This window comes from Cetorhinus maximus, chromosome 12, assembly GCF_964194155.1.
Source record: "Cetorhinus maximus chromosome 12, sCetMax3.hap1.1, whole genome shotgun sequence".
Taxonomy (NCBI): Eukaryota; Metazoa; Chordata; class Chondrichthyes; order Lamniformes; family Cetorhinidae; genus Cetorhinus; species Cetorhinus maximus.
The window spans coordinates 60,167,856-60,190,391 of record NC_135890.1 but is presented as its reverse complement, the minus strand read 5'-3'; the positions used below and the strand labels follow the sequence as shown (position 1 = coordinate 60,190,391).

General features: G+C 42.7%; 1 protein-coding gene across 2 annotated transcripts in view; it reads left to right on the top strand.

Moving 5' to 3' along the window:
* The first annotated feature begins 3,624 nt into the window (after window positions 1-3,624).
* Window positions 3,625-22,536, top strand: part of cdk17 (cyclin dependent kinase 17) — a 225,545-nt gene continuing 206,633 nt past the window's right edge. The window contains exon 1 of one of the 2 annotated variants that reach the window (XM_078553735.1): window positions 3,625-4,598. The gene's annotated coding sequence lies outside the window, so the exon portion shown is untranslated. The remainder of the gene's footprint in view (window positions 4,599-22,536) is intronic. The other variant, XM_078553736.1, reaches the window with a different exon arrangement.

Genomic DNA, 22,536 nt, shown 5'->3' with positions numbered 1-22,536 from the left:
CAATGAGGTGTACAGATGATCAGTGAAGACCGCTTTCACAAGTCAATCCAAATATCCTTAGTGAATCAATAAAAAGAAGCAATGACAATCATCTAAAACATTAGTGTCTGGACATTCATCCTGCGCTTCTTCAAGAGTCTTCCATCTCATCCACCTTTCGAAGATGAAGGTGTTCATGAGGTAGAGAGTCAAGGGCAACAATAAGGAAAATTCAGGTTTCATCTTAGTCGCTAAGTCTTTGGTATCTTGTCAACTAAAAGTTCCTTAATAAGGAAATGCATGTGTCAAATCTCTTATTTAAAGACACCTGCACAGAAAATTATAATACTGACAAGTGACTTTAACTTTCCTAAGATTTCACACCTGAACATCCTGCAGAAGTTGGAGAGAATATATAAAGGTTAGCCTCTCAGAAAAGTGCAGATGGTTCATTTCTACAAAAGGCTTCAAGGCCTGAGACTCCCCCATTGTCACACTTATCCTTAAAACAGTATTCCTGTTTCCTGGGCATTGCGGTTTAGGTGTTGGCAGAGGGGTAGGTGTACACCGGAACATTGCATTTGTTGAACTTGAAGATTGACATCTACATTAACAGGCCTCCAATCCTGAGCAGTTAGCCTTGCGGTTATTGTGAGGTATTGGGACAAGGATGTACCTAAAATCTGGGATACCAGAGGCCTGTGGCTGGCACTAGACAGTTTGTGAAGAAGTGGGAAAAGGTTGGAATTTAATTTGAAAAAAAACCCAGAAAATACTGGAAATATGCAGCATGTTTGGCAGCATCTGTGGCGAGAGAAAAAGAGTTAATATGTCAGGTTGTGACCTTTCGTCAGAAGTTACATTTGTCATTTTGCATTTAGCAGGACAGATGCAAAACTCTCATTCTCACTGAATCAGAATATAAATTCAAACCCCATTCCAAGTTCTGAGTGCATAATTAGACTGACACTTCAGTACAATACTGAGGGAGTGCTGCACTGACAGAGACGTTTGTCTTTCAGATGCTGAGTCAAATGGAGACCGTTTGTTTAGATGAACATAAAGGATCCAATGGTACCATTTTAAGTGTAGGGTAGTTCTCCTGGTGTCTTCGTTTTATGACGACAGGATATCTCAAAGTGCTTTATAGTCAATTATGTACTTTTGAAAGTCACTGTTGTAATGTAGGAACCATGGCAGTCAATTTGCACGCAGCATGGTCCCACAAACAACAATGAGATAATGACCAGATAATCTGATTTAGTGATATTAGTTGAATGATAAATATTGGCTAAAACTTCCCTGCTCTTTTCACAAGGGCTCTTTTACATTCAACCTGAGTGGGCAGTTGAGGCCTTGATTTAATGTCTCATCTGCAAGATGGCACTTCCAACAGTGCAGTACTCCCTCAGCACTGCACTGAAGTGTCAGTCCAGGTTATGTACTCAAGTCTCTAGAGGGGGAGCTTGAAGACTCAACCTTCAGACTCCTCAGTTTTATTCTGTGCGAATAGGTTTTGAATGAGTTAAAATCTTATCCTTAATGCCCTAGCTATCATTAATCCCTCAACCAACACCACTAAAATATGTTAGCTGGGCTTTTCCTCATTGCTGTTTGTAAAACCTTGCTGTGCCCAATACCATTTTTTGACTACAACAGGGACATTGGACTGGATTTTGCAGTCACTGACTTGGCAACAGCATTCACATTGCCTTTGAAGAAAGCTGTCCACAAAAAGATCTAGCAATCTTTGCTCAATTGCAATCACTGACAGCAACTTCTGGTTTCCATTTTATTCTGTGCCTATGCAGACCACAGAAGTAGCTGTCAGTTTCAATGGAGTAATGATGGCAAATGCTGACATCACTGCTAAATCAGGGCCTATATCTTGGATTTATTTTTTGGTGGAATGCTATTAGTTAGACTTTTAGTGCAAGGTGATTGGAGGGAAATTTAAAAAGTGAGGAGGAATTTGTGTAATAATAAATAATACAAGTGTAAGGGAACTAGAATACAAACAATACGGGGAAGAACAAAGAATTTAACCAATGTGGAAAAAATGTCGACTTGATGACCACCATCTTGGGAGCAGCATCAGCAATATTTTGCTTTTATCTTGGGGACAAATATCATAAAGATGTGGTCTTTTTATAAAGTAGGTAAATTCTGCCATATGGAAATGGCTCAGGTTTATGCCTCGATGCATCAAATTGGCTTTCCCTTCTCACAGAATTTCAGTGGTTGTTGTCTGACAGTTTCTGGGTTGGCAGGTTCAGGGCATCAACAAAAATGAAGTAGCATTTAATTCTTTTATGGTGAAGATAAAATTTATTGGGAAGTTGACAGCCAGTCAAAGTATGTGTGAATGCACGTGGCTCCTGAAAACAATACCGCTTTGTAAATAGTATTTACAGGGTGCATTATACAAGGCATCTGTGTGGACAAAACAAAAACAGAATTACCTGGAAAAACTCAGCAGGTCTGGCAGCATCGGTGGAGAAGAAAAGAGTCGAAAAAGTTGCTGAGTTTTTCCAGGTAATTCTGTTTTTGTTTTGGATTTCCAGCATCCGCAGTAGTTTTTTGTTTTTATATCTGTGTGGACAATGTCATTGATAGAATTGTGACTCCACTCATTTGGGAGCAGCATGTTTTCTGGTTCGACTGAATTCTCTTGCAATTTTCTTTATTTTAAGCTTTAAGAACGGGCTGTGTTTGATGCAGTTGGCATGAGCCTTGACACTTTCTTATAATACAGGAATTTTATACAGTTAACAAGAGGGTTTCAAACTTATTGCTCATCAGTATCAATTATCTCCACATCCTGAACTCTCCACGTTGGCTACCAACTGACTTATGGAGGCAGAGCAGCTTCCAGGCTACGGCTTCTTCCTGTCCATGAGTTTCGAGATCCTGTCATGCTTCCTCAAAGCAGAATACTGCAAATGTTGGACATTGGAAATGAAACAGAAAATGCTGGAAATACTCAGCAGGTTATGGCAGCATCTATGGACAGGGAAACAGAGTTAACCTTTCAGGTTCATGACCTTTCATCTGGGAAAAGTTTAGAGATATAACAGGTTTTGAGCAAGGGATGGGTGGGATGAGGACAACAAGGTCTGTCTGTGTTAGGTGAAAGTCAGGAGAGATTGAAAGATGTAAGGATTAGTCTTCCAGGGTCAAAGGGAATGGTGATGGATCAAAAGAAATAGAAAATATGCCTAGAACAGGTGTGCTGCGAAATGAAAGTGAAAATGAGAAAGACGGAAATATGCAAAGATAAAGAAACAAAATAGACAGAGTTTACGGTCTGAAATTGTTGAACTCAATATCAAGTGCCTAGTCAAGAGATGAGATGCTGTTCCACTAGGAGCCGTCTGACCATAACCTCTGTCCTCCCCATTTTGTTTTTTGTCATTTAATCTCTCCTGTCATCCACCCTGTCACCTTCCTTTTGTCCATGTCTCATCCCCATCCCTTTGCTCAAATACATCTCTAACTTTTCCCAGTTCTGATGAAAGTTCCTCGATCTGAAACGTTAACTAATTTCTCACAACACAGCTACTGGCTGCTGAATATTTCCGGCACTTTCTGTTGTTATTTCTGTCGCCCTGCCTCACCACCTTCTTCCCCACCCAGCCAGCCAGCCGCCAACAGCTCCTACGGCCGCCTTTACTTCCGTACCCGCCTGGCCTGCAGCCTGTGCCCGGGCGCCAGGGGGAGCCGAGCCGAGCCTGGCTCCATGTGAAGCGGGAGGAGACGCCAGTCGGTGACCAGGCGGCCTTTGCTCGGGGGTAGGAATCCTTAGCGCCTCGGCCGCTCCTTTGACACGGTCCGCGCAGTTCGGCGCTTGAAGCGAGTAGCCTAGCTCGGCCGGGTGAAGAGTGAACCTTTGGGTTTGTGGTCTCCGAGCAGCGCGGGGGGAGCGCTCCTGGCCCGGGACTCTATTTGTCTGACTGCCTTTGGCCAAGGCGACAGCACCGACCCCCCCCCCCCCCCATAGCACCGAGCAGCGGGCGCTGCTTGAAGGCCGGCACCGCGCTCGAGCCCCAGGAAATTCGAAAAGAAACCGTCACCGGCCCGGGCAGAGAGTGGGCGGGTGGCCCGCGGAGGGAGAGAGTGTGGGCGGCCGGGGAGAGAGAGAGAGGGAGCGGGCAGAGAGTGGGCGGGTGGCCCGCGGAGAGAGAGAGTGTGGGCGGCCGGTGAGAGAGAGAGGGAGCGGGCGGAAAGTGGGTGGGTGGCCCGCGGAGGGAGGGGGATAGAGAGTGTGGGCGGCCGGTGAGAGAGAGGGAGAGAGTGGGCGGGTGGCCCGCGGAGAGAGCGAGTGTGGGCGGCCGGTGAGAGAGAGAGGGAGATTGGGCGGGTGGCCCGCGGGGCGAGAGAGAGAGAGAGAGGCCCGGGCGGGTGGCCCGGGGAGAGCGAGAGAGTGGGCGGGCGGTCCGGTAACCCCACCCCCCACCGAGAGCCGGCGTGTGGCTACGGGGCGGCCGACAGGAGCCCTTGTTACGGGGCGAGGAGCCGGAGTGAAGTGAACCGGAGAGAGAGGAGGGACCGGCCATCGCTCAACCCAGAGAGTCAAACACTGCAGCGGGCAGACGCTGCCTTTATTATTATCCACACAGGTAATGCTTGTTTTTTAAAAAATTCTCGGATTAAAGTTAACCGGTGTGTTTGTTGCTAACATGTCTCTGGGATATTGTTTTGACCATTTATTGACTGGCCTTGCCCTTTCCCACCACTTGTCTCGGCTATCGCTCATTTATAAGGACGGGTTTAATGACAGGAAATACAAGTTTTTATATCTTGCTGAGGGGAAGTGTTATGCTGAAGCGGATGTCAGCCTGTCATGGAAACAAGTCCTGGGACTGCAGGAGGAAATTATAGCAAAAGAAAGCGACCGTGGGAAGAGGGTGACGATTCAGCATTCCCGGCCCATGATCTCATCCTTCATTAATTAGCGCCTCGTCCAAGATCCAGCTCTTGTTTATTAATAATGGGACTAAAATGGTGACCAGGACAATCCACAGGAATTTGTCCATCGCACCACAAGGTGCAAGTGGCAACCCTGTGCCGTTTCATTGTAGGAATTCTGTAACTGTCTGCTTCCTAAACTGGCAGTTTCTCAACCTTTTAATTTTTTTCGTGTACACAATGAAAATTGACACTTGGAAGTCTTTGATTTGACTTTGAAGCAGTTGGGTGTTTCATAATATACTCGTTGAAACTTAAAAAGCTGATGTTCAGTCTCAGTTATCTGTCCAATGTGTGAAAGTACAAAGTTCGTCAATGGGTTTGAGTTTAGTTTCTATTTATCAGAATGTTAATGCTGCACCAACATGCATGGCTTGGATTTAATAATCTGCATAACTGGCATTGTGAGCCTAACTGTTAAGTTTGCTGAACTTGTAAAGATAACAAGTAAACTGAATTCTCATTTTATTTCTATGTTCTATACACGAGTAATTTGTCATGGCATCTTGTTCCTGCCTGTTCAAGTTAGCGTGAAATAAATTCCCCCAAAATTTTCAATACTGAAACTATGCCTAAGACAAAGACAGCAAAATATGTCCATGATCACAAAGAGTAACTATTTCATCATATTGAAGCCCTGGCTGTGTTAACTATTTGAATTGATATCTGAAGAAACTTAAAGCAATCTGAATTACAATACACTTGCTTGAAGATTTTAACTACCCCTGTAGAACATTGCTCATTTCAATTTAAAAAAATCTCAGGGTCTTTGCTGTACAACTTGTGGAGTTAGGTGAATAGCTGAACTTCAATATAGATAAATGTGAGGTAGGTAGGATTTGATAGGAAGAGTAGGAAGCCACATACTCCTTGGAAATAAGTGTCTAAATGGGGTAAAAGAAGAGAGGGGTAGAGGTACCTAGATCATATAGCAACACATCATTTAAAAAAAAAACAAAGCATTGGATTACATTTCTAGAAGGATAGAATTGAAAAAAGGTTGTTGAACTTGTATAAAACTTTTGTTGAACCACATGCAGTACTATAAACAGTTCTGGTCTCCACATTATTATCAAATGGATATAGCATCATGAGAGAAGGTATATCCTTTTTGCACCAGGACGAACCCAGAACTGAGAGGTTATTACTATCAGAGAAAAAATGAACAGGCTAGGGCTCTTCTTTCCAGAAAAAAAGACTTAAGGGTGACCTGCTAGAAATATTCAAGATTATGAAAGGGTTTGATAGGGTGGCTGTAGAGAAGGTGTTTCCACTTATGGATCACATTTGAACTAGGGACGATAAGGATAAGATACTCATCAATAAATGCAATAGAGAATTCAGGCGAAACTTCTTTATCCAGAGAGTAATTAGAATGTGGAACTCTATACCACAGGATATGTTGATGAGGTTCGATAAGGGGTTTGTGTGGAGCATATAAACTGACATGACACCTGTTGGACCAAAGGGCCTGTTTCTGTACTGTAAGAATCAGAAGTGGCACATAAGATTTCTGCTGTATATTTATGTAACCCGCTGTCCAGCAGTATGAGAGACTATCTGATGTAGGTGCTTTGAGATTTTTTTGATGCCAACATTGTGGCTCTAAAGTATACACCATGAGATCCTTTTCCACTTATGTTATTAGAGAATCGAGCTGATCTGGGGATGATGGGACTAACTAAGTTAGGAATATATTTGAATATTTTCTGAACACTGGACACTTAATTTGCTGTTGTTCTGAAATTATATCAGTACGCTCCATACAAACCTATACTGCATTTATCTGTAATTTGTTTGCTGTTATTTTAGTGGATATGTTTAAAACAGATTAGCACCTTCCATTAGAATAGTAGAAAGAGCAACTTCAAATAAATGCATTGCTCATCAATATTCCATGGCATGCATAATTCCAGTGGCCAAAATTTTTTCGCATATAGTGCCACAAAGTTAAATTTTGTTGCTGATATCAATGAAGAAAATTCTTTGAAAATTCTTCGCTGCTTCCAATGCAGTTTCCTCTACATTGGAGAGACCAAACGCAGACTGGGTGACTGCTTTGCGGAACACCTTCGGTCTGTCTGCAAGCATGACCCAGACCTCCCTGTCGCTTGCCATTTCAACACTCCACCCTGCTCTCATGCCCACATGTCCGTCCTTGGCCTGCTGCGTTGTTCCAGTGAAGCTCAACGCAAACTGGAGGAACAGCACCTCATCTTCCGACTAGGCACTTTACAGCCTTGCGGACTGAATATTGTGTTCAACAATTTTAGATCATGAACTGTCTCCTCCATCTCCACTCCCTTTCCGATCCCCCTTTCTTCCAATAATTTATATAGATTTTTCTTTTCCCACCTATTTCCATTATTTTAAAATGTATTTCCATCCATTGTTTTATCTCTACCTTTTAGCCTTTGTCGATCCCTTCCCCCCACCCCACCCCCACTAGGGCTATCTGTACCTTGCTCGTCCTGCTTTCTACCCTTAATGTCACCTATTATCACATTCCTTAGATAATATCACCACCTTCAACACCTCTTTGTCCTTTTGTCTATGACATCTTTTGGTTATCTCCAAAACCTGTCCCACCCCCCTTAAACCAGCTTATATTTCACCTCTTTTCTATTTTTCCTTAGTTCTGTTGAAGAGTCATATGGACTCGAAACGTTAACTGTGCTCCTCTCCGCAGATGCTGCCAGACCTGCTGAGTTTTTCCAGGTATTTTTGTTTTTGTTTTGGATTTCCAGCATCCTCAGTTTTTTGCTTTTATATTAAAATTCTTTGAGTGTTGTCCCCATGTTCTGTTGGTCTGTGCAACCATACTGTATTTCCTAATCTTGACAAGAAGCTGTGGAAATCTTCTATATGCTTAGCTGTACGAAGAAACTTGATTAATTGTGTTTAAATCCATAGTGGCAAGTTGTAAAATTGAAACTAACTATATATGATGCTGGATTGGTTTAAAAAGAGACTCAACTGACTCAGTGATGCCCTCCTTTACTTCATTAAAAGGTACTTGCTAGCCCTACCTGATCTGGCTGCACGCGATTCAAGTCCCCCACAGTCAAATGATCTTGCAAATTGTTCACTTGTAAGAGTAATACAATCGCCAGGTGACCCACCGCCTTCTCAGGACGACTGGAGATGAGCTTTGTTGCTCACATCCTGAGAATAAATATTTGAAAAAAGCAACTACCTAAACAATAAACCATAAATTTATGGCAATAATTGGTGCCTGAACTTTAAAATTTACCTTTTTTAATTTTGAGGTTCCTACTATGAGACCCAAATCCTGTAATGAGGGTCGCTGCCTGTTAACTTTTGTATGGTAGTATTTGTCTGTATACTTTTGCTCAGTATCAATTATATGAGAATTTGCAGTATCTTCAAATAATGTGTGCTGTTTGGGAAATATTTTAAAATGTAATCCACTCCTCCTTCTGAAACATAATTGGAAGAATTTTTGATCAAGAAGGATTTCCATCTATGTGTGGTTTCCAGTTCATACAGATTATCAAGTTGTGTAGTTGGAGCATAATCCAACTCTGGATGAAAACTATGTCAGATCTGATGTTGCATGGTGTGTAATTCCAGTGCACTGTTGGCCTTGGTTTTAAAATGTGTATCGGGGCTCCCTTCGACTTGCGTGTTCAGAGACTGAATGCGCTAAATGTTTACATTTGAAATTTAAGTTTAACCAGTGGGAGGAGTTGCTGAGCATGCATGTGAGCACAGATGAGCAGAAAGCTCTCCTGGACAGGAATATTGCAGTTCTAGTCAGGCAATTTAATCGACATACTGCTACCTAATCTGAAACTGCTACTATAGCTATCAATCATAGAAATGTAATTGCAGCATAAATACAATGGAAGAACTAGTATGAAAATTATATCTACTACTGTGTATATCTAAATTATATCTACTACCTAGTGTGTAATCACTTAAATATATATTGAAATAGGGATAGAAAATTGATGAAAAAGCATTGATATCTTCTGTTATGCAATTGAATCTTCATTAAACTATAATGGTTGATATGGAAAATATTAAAAGTGATCGAAGATTTTACTTTTGACTATACTTGGTATATGACTGTTTCTTCAGCTTCTTGCCTAAATATTATTGTTAGCGGTGTTCTCTTACTGTTGTAATACATTGTGTGTGAGATATGCTTCTCCAACACTCCAAAAAAATAAATTTTGTTTTTATAACAGCAAATGTGGAAATAAATTCACAAAACAGAAACAAATTATATTTGTACAAATATTTTCAGTTCCCTTCCAAAATACAAATTGCAAACCTTAAAGATCAATATTTCAGGAATTGCAGGAGATCGAAACAAAAGTTAATGTCTGACATTTATTGTATGTGGCACACAGAACAAATGAGCCATGGAAATCGGCCACAGTAACAAGTCAGCAGTTTTTAACCAATGATTTTCAGCCCCCTGCTGCAATTTAGATGCCAGACATCAAGTGACTTGTGCCTCCTTTTGTTTATTGTAAATATCTTGTTTTCTATATATGAAATAGCCATTACAAAAGCTGAATGTAAGTTCAGTTAAGAAGTTTAGTTTTTAATTTGATTAATTTACTTGGCACTATTGCTAAATCAGATTCACTTTCCTCCTGTACTGTGGTGCAAATATGCTTTTCCCCCCCTCCATTATTTCTCACATTCTACAGGAGTAGGATGAGGTACTGATGGGACCAGAGGCTGGGTTACATTAAGATCTTTTGGACTCTGGGACAACGTGTGTGATTTTCCCAATCCTTTACAAATAACTTACCCCATTTTGTCCAATTGGTCTGTAGGTAAGTGTTGATTTTGGCTGGTTAAATATACTGATGCTTGAGTTCTTCTTAGGGTGCACATAGAAACTAGGAGCAGCATTCGGCCCTTTGAGCCTGTTCCACCATTCATTATGATCATGGCTGATCATCCAACTCAATAGCCAGCTCCCGCTTTCTCCCCATATCCCTTGATCCCCTTCGCCCCAAGAGCTATATATAACTCCTTCTTGAAAACATACAATGTTTTGGCCTCAACCACTTTCTGTGGTAGTGAATTCCACAGGCTCACCACTCTCTGGGTGAAGAAATTTCACCTCATCTCAGTCCTAAATGGTCTACCCTGCATCCTCAGACTGTGATCCCTGGTTCTGGACTCCCCCACCATCGGGAACATCCTTCCTGCATCTACCCTGTCTAGCGCTGTTAGAATTTTATAGGTTTCTATGAGATCCCCCTCATACTTATGAACTCCAGCGAATATAATCCTAACCGACTCAATCTCTCCTCATGTGTCAGTCCCACCATCCCAGGAATCAGTCTGGTAAACCTTTGCTGCACTCCCTCTATAAGCTCTCCACTGTACAGGTGATATTCAAGTATAACTTTGAGTTTGATGCTGATTTGCCATGGGATGGATGAATCCTATGCTCGTAGAGACATTTGGTGTTTATTGAAAGTAATTTGATGCATTCTCTTACTCCATTTTGGAAAGGTAACTTTTTCACTGTGTTGACTACTTGCAGTCAATCTTCAGCATACTCTAGTTTGAGAAAAGATTGGTGTCAATGAGCAATCAGTAGCTCTAAAGCCCTGAAAGTGATTTCAAGTTTTGCTATTTATGTAGCACCTTTCATGACCACTAGAAGACTCAAAGTGCTTTACAGCCAGTGAAGCACTTTTGAAGTGTAGTGACTCTTGTAATGCAAAAAACGCAGCAGCTAATTTGCACGCAACAAACTCCCACGAACAGCAATGTGGTTATGACGAGATTTATTTTTGTCTGAATTTGACTGTTGATTGAAGTGTCCTGGTCTCATAAAGATGTTAAAGTAACCCCAGCCTCTGGCCCTGTTGGTATCCTCGTCTTATTCCTGCAGACTGTGAGAAATAATGGAGGAGAGAAAACATATTTGCACCACAGTACAGGAGGAGAATGAACCTTAGCAATAGTGCCAAATAAATTAATCAAAATAAAATAAAATCCAAGCTCTTTAACTCAGGGATAGATATTAGGCAGGACACCAGGGATAATAATTACCCTGCTTTTCTTAGAAATAGTGCCATGAGATCTTTTTACATCTACCTGAGATGGCAGATGGAACTTTGGTTTAAAGGAACCTTTGACAGTGCAGCAGTCCCTCACCGCTGGACTGGAGTGTCAGCCTAGGCTTTTGTGCTCAAGTACTGGAGTAGGAATTGAACCCAAAATTGTCTGACTCGGAGGTAAGAGTGGCATCAACTGAGCCACTGCTGACGCACAATATTTAACACCATTGCTGTAGCTGCAGGTTCCAGTTACATCTGCCTACAGTCAGTACATGCAACTTCTCTCTCTTGCTTAGGCTGGGAGGATCTCTTTCTGTGCAAAGAGTGTCCCATCATTCAATGCTGAGTTTCCTTTCAAACCTTGATTACTGATATATTGGTACTTCATGGCTCTCTGGGATTTTATGAAGAAGGGTGTAGAGTGTGAATGCTGGCATATGGACAGTTTTGACATAAATGATCTGTTTCTCTGCAGTAAATACCATTTAATACTGCTGCTTACTGCAAACTTTAGAAATGTTGGTTCTTTTAACTTTTTTGGTCAATCAGCTCTTGTGGTTGCGGAAGTTCAGAATGTGTTTTGACACTAGAATTTGAACTTAGCCTCTACTGAGTCGCAGAATTTTACTTCTTCACTTCTGTACTGCTTTTGTGTAATTCACTTGTGCATGGAGGTTAATTGAAGAAAGTTGAATTACTTAATGATAATGGTTTTCCAAAAAATTTCAATTTTGCATAGAAAACTGCTCCTATTCTTCCCTTTGACACCAAGCATATCGCAGAGGTAATCATTGTGTATATTTCGAGTCCCTTGTTTCAATTTCAGTCGTTCTACCTAATCCACACAAGAATTGAAGCATGTTTCACAATGAGGCACTTGGACACTGAACTTGTGCAAAGCAGCACCACCTGACCAACATGGCCTCTACACTTTTAAACTGACATTGGAATACTCCCATTGTACCAGCATGTTAACTTCCAAATGGACTATACCTGCAGTCACAGCAACCAATTAAATAATACAACATTTGTCTAACCTTGGTGTTGTGGCTGCAAAACAGATGGTGCCTCATTATTATTTTGTGGCGGTGTGATTTTTGACATGAGTTATATTTTTAAGACTAACTTTGGGTCATGTGAGCTTTGCCACTTGTCTTGTGGTTAGCTTGAGGCAATACAAATTAATATTTCAAGGAGCCCTAATTAATAATTATGCTGTAGTTCTACATTAGTATCAGATTTAACCTGAAGATGAAATACCAACCACATATCCATTCCATCACCAAGCCCACCTACTGTTATCTCAGTAACATTGCCCAACTCCATTTCCCACCACCTTCGCACACCTCCCCACCCAACCCCACCACGCCTCGGCTTCAGCTCATTGGCTGCTGAAACTCTTATCGTTCCTTTGTTGCTTCTGTACTTGACAATTCTGCCCTGGCTAGCTGCCCACCTTCCATCCTGGATAACTTTAAGCTCATCAAACCCTGCCTCACCAAACCCTGTTATTGTGGACCTACGTTGGTTTCCAAGGATTGCTTTTTGTTTTCAAATCCTTGCATGGCCTCACCCCCTGCCTATCTCTGTAACCCCACCTCTACCTCCCCCAACCCCCCCAGCCCTAAAACCCACTGAGAAATCTGTGCTTCTCCAATTCTGGCCGATTTTAATCATGGTGCAGCCAAGGCAGCTCTGGAATTCTTTCCCTAAACCTATCCAATTTATTTTTAATCCATTCATGGAATGGGGGTGTCACTGACTAGGCCAGCATCCCTAATTGCCTTGGCTTACTTGGCCATTTCAGAGGGCATTCAGAGTCAACCACATTGCTGTGGGTCTGGAGTCATGTGTAGGCCAGACCAAGTAAGGATGGCAGATTTCCTTCCCTGAAGGATATTAGTGAACCAGTTGGGGTTTTTTATGATAATCGTTTCATGGTCATCATTAGACTTTTAATTCCAGGTTTTTTACTGAATTAAAACGGTAACATCTGCCGTGGTGGGATCCAAACCCTGGTCCCCCGGGCATTACCCTGGATCTCTGGATTACTTGTCCGATGACGATACCACTACGCCACTGCCTCCACGTTGTGAGACAGGTTCGTTTTACCTTACTGATCACCTGTGTTGTTGCAATAGTAATCCTGCTCAGCATAGGAGGAATCGCAGGTTCAGACAATTGGTGTGTGTGCTTGGCTGAGGAGCCAATGGTGCGAAGCTACCATCTGTGGGATAATGACTGAATGCCTCTAAGTCAGAATCTGCCACCCCCCAAAGTAACTTCTCTACCTCCCTTTCTTCCTTTAAGATGTTCCTGAAAACCTATCTCTTTGACCGACTTTTGGTCACCTGTCCTAATGCTCTTTTTATGGCTCAGAGCTAAATTTTGTTTGATTAAGACTCCTGTGAAGCAGCCTGGGGTGGGGGGTAGGAGTGGGTTGCTATTTAAAGGTGCTATATAAATTCAAGTTATTAATTTATCATCAATTTATGGAAATGTACTTCTTTGTGCAAAAATAAAAATTATATTTTGCTTCAGTACTGTCATGTTGGAGTGAACTGTCGTCTTGTTACCCTTGATAACCGTTACTTTTGGAAAAGTGCTGTGTATTTTTTTTCCATTTTTATTTAAATTGGTGTATAATTTCAGCTTGGCACAGATGTGAGTGAAGTTGAGTCTGGAAGTTGTAGGTTCAAGCCTCAGTCCGGATATTTAAGTGCAAAATCTGTGTGGACCTGAGGCAGTGCTGCATTGCCAGAGGTTCCATCTGCCACATAAGTAATTAAGCTGAGATCCGGTCTATTTGTCTGGGTTGGCGTAAAATATCCCACTTTCCAAAAGGTACTACTCAATTTTTTTTATTAATTCATGGGGCTTGTGTGTCACTGGTATGACCAACATTTATTGCTCATCCCTAATTTCCCTTAAAGGAAATGTTGGTGAGCTGTCAGCTTGAACTGTTGGCATTTGTGTGATATAGGTTCACCCACATTACTATTGGGAAGAGCATTCTGGGATTTTGATCCAGCAATTTGAAGGAAGGGTGATACATTTCCAAGTTAGGATGGTATGTGGCTTGGGGGGAGAACTTGCAGGTGGTGTTGTTCCCCAATCATCTGCTGCCCTTGTCCTTCAGGGTGGTACAGGTTGCTGGTTTGGAAGACGCTGACAAAGAAGCCTCAGCAGTTGTTGCAGTGCACCTGTAGGAGTTGCATACTGCAGCCAAGCTTTGCCAGTGGTGGAGAGGGTGGATGGGGTACTAATTCAAGCAGGCTGCTTTGTCCTGCATGGCGTCAAGCTTCTTTGAGTCTTGTTGGAGCTGCATTCATCTAGGCAAATGCAGAGTATTTCACTACACTCCTGACTTGTGTCTTGTAGATTTTTATTTTCAAATCAAATATTTATTGACGAGGCATATTTCTTAGTGCAAAACACAATTAGTGCAGTTGTTATTCACTGTAGTACTGACGAAGCCCAATAGGTATTGTGTTTCATCTAAGTTGGCTTCCACCTTGCAAAGTAATCCATTTATTATTGGTACTATTCTTTACATGGTCACAGTACTATGCTCCTATGCTATTCCATTCCTCCAGCTTCTTGGGATTGTTAACAGCACCATAATGGGACAGAATAACAAGGAGGAAAAGGGATACCCCCAGGATATTGGCAAAGATCGCTAGCTGTATGTCTGTGGTCCTCCTCCTCCTAGGGGTTTATAAATTAGATCCCACTGCAAGCCCTGACTCAAGACCAGCGGCACTATCGATGGTGGACTGGCTTGGGATGTGAGGAGGTAAGTTACTTGCTGCAGAATCTAGCTTCTGACTTTGTCTTGAAGCAACAGTATTTATTTGGCTGGTACAGTAAAGTTTCCCTCAGTGGTGACTCTCCCCCCCCCAACCCCCGGAGTGCTGCTTTGGGCTGCAATAGAGTGCTTAAGTTGGAGTTTGGCGACTGAGGGAATTTAAAGGTTAATTTCTGTCTAAAGCCTAGTCTTTCTTCAATTTAGTAATTAACTAAAAGTTGCTGTTTGGGTTGGAAGAAGGTGAGTTTTAGGCTATCTTTAAAACAGGGTTTATACAGGCTCTGCTTGCAGCTACAACTAGTTAATTGGATAACTGGTTTAAACAGGTTCTTAGAGGCTAGATTCAGAGAGTATAAAAACAGGCCATCTTACAGTGCTGGCTTTGTCTACACTTCAGTGCTGCTTTGGGCTGCAGTAGAGTGCTTAAGTTGGAGTTTGGTGACTGAGGGAGTTTGGTGAGGAGGGAATGAGGTGATCCTTTGAGTACCGTGAGTACGGTAGGGTAAGTATTTACTACTTTTATCGCTTATAGTTTTTAAGGTCTTATTTTGTGGTTCTTCATTTGTAAGGGCTATATTCTGTAACAATGAGGAGCAGGGAAGAAGGGCCCTAGAGTAATCAATATTATTTGATATTAAGTATCTTCTAAAAGGTTTAATTTAATTTAAAGGGGTAAGTCATGGCAGGAGAGCTCAAAGCCGTGGTGTGCTCCACTGCTCTATGTGGGAAGCCGGGAACATTTCCAGTGCCCAAGGCCTGCATGCGTGCAGGAAGTGTCTCAAGCTGTAGCACCTAGAAGCCTGGGTTTCAGTGCTGGAGCGGCGGCTGGGGACACTGGAGCATCCGCAAGGTGGAGAGCATTGTGGATAGCACCGCAGGCTAAGAGTCCACAGGCAGGAAGGGAATGGGTGACCTCCAGGCAGAGCAAGAGGACAAGGCAGGCAGTGTAGGAATCTCCTGTGGCTATTCCCCTGCAAAATAGATAGACCGCTTTGGATACTGTTGAGGGGAATGGCATCTCGGGAAAGCAGTAACAGCCAAATTCATTGCACCACGGTTGGTTCTGCTGCACGGGAGGAGTAAAAAGTGTGGGAATGCAATATTTATAGGGGATTCAATTGTAAGGGAAATAGATAGCCGTTTCTGTGGCCGCAAACAAGACTCCAGGATGGTATGTTGCCTCTCCTGATGCTAGGGTCAAGGATGCCTCAGAGCGGCTACAGGACATTCTGAAGGGGGAGGGTGAACAGCCAGTGGTTGTGGTACACATTGGTACAAATGACATAGGTTAAAAAAAGGGATGAGGTCCTAACTAAAAGCAGAATATAGGGAGTTAGGAAGTAAGTTGAAAAGTAGGACCTCAAAGGTAGTGACCTCAGGATTACTACCAGTGCCACGTTGCTAGTCAGAGTAGAAATAGCAGGATATACTGGATGAATACGTGGCTGAAGAGATGGTGTGAGGGGGAGGGTTTCAGATTCCTGGGGCTTTGGGACCGGTTCTGGGTGAAGTGGGACCAGTACAAACTGGACGGGTTACACCTGGCAGGACCGGGACTGATGTCCTCGGGAGAATATTTCCTAGAGCGGTTGGGGAGGGTTTAAACTAAAATGGCAGGGAAATGGGAACCTATGCAAGGAGTCAGAGGAGGGGGAATCAAGGACAAGAACAAAAGACAGAAAGGGGAATAAGAAAAGTGATAGGCAGAGAAATCAAGGGCAAGAATCAAACAGGGCCTCAGTGAAAAATAGTGGGAATGGGACAAGTAATGTTAAAAAGATGAGCCTTAAGCCTTTGTGCCTTAACGCTAGGAGCACTCGCAATAAAGTGGATGAATTAACTGCGCAAATAGATGTAAACAGGTATGATATAGTCGAGATTACGGAGACATGGCTGCAGGGTGACCAGGGATGGGAACTGAACATCCGGGGAATTCCGTATTTAGGAAGGACAAACAAAAAGGAAAAGGCAGTGGAGTTGCATTGCTGGTTAAAGAGGAAATTAATGCAATAGTGAGAAAAGATATTAGCTCCGACGACGTGGAATCTGTATGAGTAGAGCTGAGAAACACTAAGGGGCAAAAAACGTTAGTGGGAGTTGTATATAGACCCCCAAACTGTCGTGGTGATGTTGGGAATAGCAATAAACAGGAAATTAGAGACGCGTGCATTAAAGGAACATCTGTAATTGTGGGTGACTTCAATCTGCATATAGATTGGGCAAATCAAATTAGTAACAATACCGTAGAGGAGGAATTCCTGGAGTGTATGCGGGATGTTTTTCTGGACCAGTACGTTGAGGAACCAACTAGAGAACAGGCCATCCTAGACTGAGTATCGTGTAATGAGAAAGGAATAATTGGTAATCTAGTTGTGCGAGGCCCCTTGGGGATGAGCGGCCATAATATGATAGAATTCTTCATTAAGATGGAGAGTGACTTATTTGATTCTGAGTCTAGGGTCCTGAATCTTAAAGAAAACTATGATGGTATGAGGTGCGAGTTGGCTATGATGGATTGGGAAACGTTACTTAAAGGGATGACGGTGGATAGGCAATGGCAAACATTCAAAGAGCGCATGGGTGAACTGCCACAATTGTTTATTTCTGTCTGGCGCAAAGGTAAAACAGGAAAGGTGGCCAAACGTGGCTTACAAGGGAAATTAGAGATCGTATTAGATCCAAGGAAGAGGCACTCAAATTGGCCGGAAAAAACAACAGACCTGAGGATTGAAAGTAGTTTAGTATTCAGCAAAGGAGGACCAAGGGATTGATTAAGAAGGGGAAAATAGAGTACAAGAGTAAGCTTGCGGGGGAACATAAAAGCTGACTGTAAAAGTTTCTATAGGTATGTGAAGAGAAAAAGATTGGTAAAGACAAATATAGGTCCCTTACAGTCAGAAACAGGGGAATTTATAATGGGGAACAAAGAAATGGCTGACCAACTAAATACATACTTTGGTTCTGTCTTCACAAAGAAGGACACAAATAACATTCCAGAAATGTTGGGTTTAGTGAGAGGAAGGAACTGAAAGAAATCAGTATTAGTAGGGAAATGGTGTTGGGGAAATTGATGGGATTGAAGGCCAATAAATCCCCAGGGTCTGATAATCTACATCCCAGAGTACTTAAGGAAGTGGCCCTAGAAATAATGGATGCATTGGTGGTCACCTTCCGAGATTCTATAGACTCTGGAACAGTTCCTACACATAGGTGGGTAGCTAAGGGAGGTAGAGAGAAAACAAAGAATTATAGACCAGTCAGCCTGACTTCGGTAGTGGGGAAAATTCCAGAGTCCATTATAAAATATTTTATAGCTGAGCACTTGGAAAACAGTGGCAGAATTGGGCAGAGCCAGCATGGATTTACAAAAGGGAAATCATGCTTGACAAATCTACTGGAATGTTTTGAGTTTGTAACCAGTAGAGTTGATGAGGGGGAGCCAGTGGATGTGGTTTATGTGGACTTTCATAAGGCTCTCAACAAAGTCCCACATAAGAGATTAGCGTGTAAAATTAAGGCGTATGGGATTGGGGGTGTAGTATATTGAGATGGATAGAAAACAAGGAAACAAAGAGTAGGAATAACAGGTCTTTTTCTGGCAGGCAGTGACTAATGGGGTACCGCAGGGATCGGTGCTGGGACCCTAGCTATTCACCATATATATTAATGATTTGGATGAGGGAACTAAATGTATTGTCTCCAAATTTGCAGATGACACAAAGCTGGGTGGGAGGGTGAGCTGTGAGGAGGATGCAGAGATGGTTCAGTATGATTTGGACAAGCTGAGTGAGTGGGCAAATGCATGGCAGATGCAGTATAATGTAGATAAATGTGAGGTTATCCACTTTGGTAGCAAAAACAGGAAGACAGACTTAATGGGCAAAAAATCATAGGGAAAATTGACAATAGGGCAAACTTAGGCTTTGCATCTGAATGCGCATAGCATTTGGAATAAAACTAACGAGTTAACAGCCCAAATAGAGAAAGATAGGTATGATTTGGTGGCGATTACTGAGATGTTACAGGGAGAACAGGTTTTGGAGTTGAATATCCAAGGGTACTTAGTGTTTTGGAAGGATAGGCAGGAAGGAAAAGGAGGTGGTGTAGCTTTGTTAGTAAAGGAAGAGATCAGTGCAATAGTGAGGAATGATATAGGCACTGGAGAGCAAGAGGTAGAGTCAGTCTGGGTAGAAATAAGAAATAGCAAGGGAAAGAAGTCCCTGGTGGGAGTAATCTATAGGTCCTCAAACAGTAGTACAGCAGTAGGGTACAGTATAAACCAGGAAATACTGGGAGCATGTAAAAAAGGCATGGCAATAATCATGGGTGATTTTAATATGCATATAGACTGGACTAATCAAATTGGCAAGGGTAGCCTTGAGGGGGAGTTCATAGAGTGGATTAGAGATTGTTTCTTGGAGCAATATAGCCAGGGAGCAGGCTATTCTGGATTTGGTTTTGTGTAATGAGATGCGATTAATTAATGATCTCATAGTAAAGGATCGTCTAGGGAAGAGTGATCATAGCATGCTTGAATTTCAAGTTCAGTTTGACAAAGCGAGAAACTCAAGTCCTATACTAGTGTTCTGGAGTTAAACAAAGGTAACTGCATAGGCATGAGGGAAGATTTGGCTCTAGTGGACTGGGCAGGAATACTACAAGGCAGGACAGTTGATGAACAGTGGCAGATAGTTAAGGAGTTATTCAATTCCTCCCAAGTAAACTATATTCCAAAGAGGAAGAAAGATGGTAAGAGGGGGAATAAGCATCCATGGCTAAACAAGGAAGTTAAAGATAACATAAAGGCAAAAACTAAGACATACCAAATTGTAAAGGCCAGTGACAGGATGGAAGATTGGGAAACTTTTAAAGATCAACAAAGGGTTACTAAAAAAAATAATAAAAAGAGCAAAGGTCTAGCACAAAATGTAAAAACTGATAGCAAAAGCTTCTACAAGTATATAAAAAGAAAGAGAGCAGCTAAGGTGAATGTTGGTCCCTTGGAGGATGAGACTGAGGAGTTAATAGTGGGGAACGCAGAAATGGCAGAGACGCTTAATCAATATTTTGCCTCAGTCTTCACAGTGGACGACACGAGTATCACCCCAATAGTGACAGGTAGTGCAGAGGGTATAGAGAAGGAGGAACTTAGAACAATCACCATCACTAAAGAAAAAGTACTGAGCAAACTATTGGGATTAAAGGGTGACATGTCCCCAGGACCTGATGGCCTACATCCCAGAGTCTTAAAGGAAATGGCAGCGGAGGAAGTGGAAGCATTGGCTATAATATTCCAAAATTCCCTGGATTCTGGAAAGCTTCCAGTGGATTGGAAAAATGCTAACATTTAACATCCCTTATTCAAAAAGGCTGGGGGGAGGCAGAAAGTAGGAAGCTGAAGACCAGTTAGTTTAACGTCTGTCGTTGGAAAATTGTTGGAATCCATTATTAAGGAAGTAGTAATGGGGCATGTGGAAAGTCAAAATGCAATCCATCAGAGTCAGCATGGTTTTACGAAGAGTAAATCGTGTTTGACTAATTTGCTAGAGTTCTTTGAAGATGTGACAAGCAAAGTGAATAATGGGGATCCTGTAGATGTAGTATATCTGGACTTCAAGAAGGCCTTTGATAAGGTGCCGCACAAAAGATTAATACACAAGATAAGATCACACTGAGTTAGGGGTAATATATTAGCTTGCATAGAGGATTGGCTAACCAACAGAAAGCAGAGAGTCGGGATAAATGGGTCTTTTTCTGGCTGGCACGCTGTAACTAGTGGAGTGCCACAGAGTTCGGTCCTTGAGCCCCAACTATTTACAATCTATATAAATGACTTGGATTCAGGGATAGAAGGTACTATAGCTAAATTTGCAGATGACACCAAAATAGGTGGGAAAGTAAGTTGCAATGAAGAAATAAGGAATTTACAAATGGATATGGACAGGTTAGTTAAATGGACCAAAATTTGGCAGATGGAGTTTAACGTGGATAAGTGAGAGGTTATCCATTTTGGTCGGAAGAATAAAAAAGAGATTTCAGAATGCTTCAGTGCAGAGGGATCTGGGCGTCCTTGTGCATGAATCGTTGAAAGTGAGTATGCAGGTACAGCAGGTAATAAGGAAGGCAAATGGAATTTTGGCATTTATTGCTGAAGGAATAGAGTATAAAAATAGGGAAGTGTTGTTGCAACTGTGCAAGGCATTGGTGAGACCGCACTTGGAGAACTGTGCACAGTTTTGGTCCCCTTACTTGAGGAAGGATGTAGTTGCATTGGAGGAGGTTCATTAGATTGCTTCCAGAGATGAGGGGCTTGTCTTATGAGGAGAGATTGAGCAGTTTAGGCCTATACTCGCTAGAGTTTAGAAGGATGAGAGGAGATGTAATTGAGATTTATAAGACGCTAAAGGGAATAAACAAAGTAGATGTGGAGCGGATGTTTCCCCTTGTGGGGCACTCTAGAACGAGAGGCCATAGTTTTAGGCTAAGGGGTGGTAGATTTAAATCAGAGATGAGGAAGAGTTACTTTTCTCAAAGGGTCGTGAATCTGTGGAATTCACTAGCTCAGAGTGCAGTGGATGCTGGGATGCTGAATAAATTTAAGGAGGAGATAGACAGATTTTTAATTAGTAACAGGTTGAAAGGTTATGGGGAGAGGGCAGGAAATTGGAGTTGAGACCGAAATGAGATCAGCCCTGATCGTATTAAATGGCGGGCAGGCTTAAGGGGCTGAATTGCCTACTCCTGCTCCTAGTTCTTATGTTCTTATCTGAATGGCTATAAATTGAGAGGGGGGAATGTGCAATGAGACCTGGGTGTCCTTGTACACCAGTCGCTGAAGGTAAGCATGCAGGTGCAGCAGGCGGTAAAGAAAGCAAATGGTATGTTGGCCTTCATAGCCAGAGGATTCGAGTACAGAAACAGGGATATCTTGCTGCAATTATACAGGGCCTTGGTGAGACCACAACTGGAATATTGTGTGTAGTTTTGGTTTCCTTATCTGAGGAAGGATGTTTTTGCTATAGAGGGAGTGCAGCGAAGGTTTACCAGACTGATTCCTGGGATGGCGAGACTGACATATGAGGAGAGATTGAGTCGGTTAGGATTATATTCGCTGCAGTTCATAAGAATGAGGGGTATTCTCATGGAAACCTATAAAATGCTAACTAGACTGGAGAGGGTAGATGCAGGAAGGATGTTCCTGATGGTGGGGGAGTCCAGAACCAGGGGTCACAGTCTGAGGATGCAGGGTAGACCATTTAGGACTGAGATGAGGAGAAATTTTTTCACCCAGAGAGTGGTGAGCCTGTGGAATGCGCTGCCTCACAATGTTTTGGCCTCAACTACTTTCTATGTTTCAAGAAGGAGTTAGATATATCTCTTGGGGTGAAAGGGATCAAAGGATACAGGGAGTAAGCGGGAGCAGGCTATTGAGTTGGATGACCAGCCATGATCATAATGAATGGCTGAGCGGGCTCGAAGGGCCAAGTGGCCTACTGCTGCTCCTATTTTCTATGTTTCTACATTTCACCCGCCTCCCTACTTCCCTCCCCTCCCTCCGCTCCCCACTCCCCTCCCTCCGCTCCCCCCTCCGCTCCCCCCTCCCCTCCCTCTGCACCCCCCTCCCTCCCTCTGCACCCCCCTCCCCTCCCTCTGCACCCCCCTCCCCTCCCTCTGCACCCCCTCCCCGTCCCTCTGCACCCCCCTCCCCTCCCTCTGCACCCC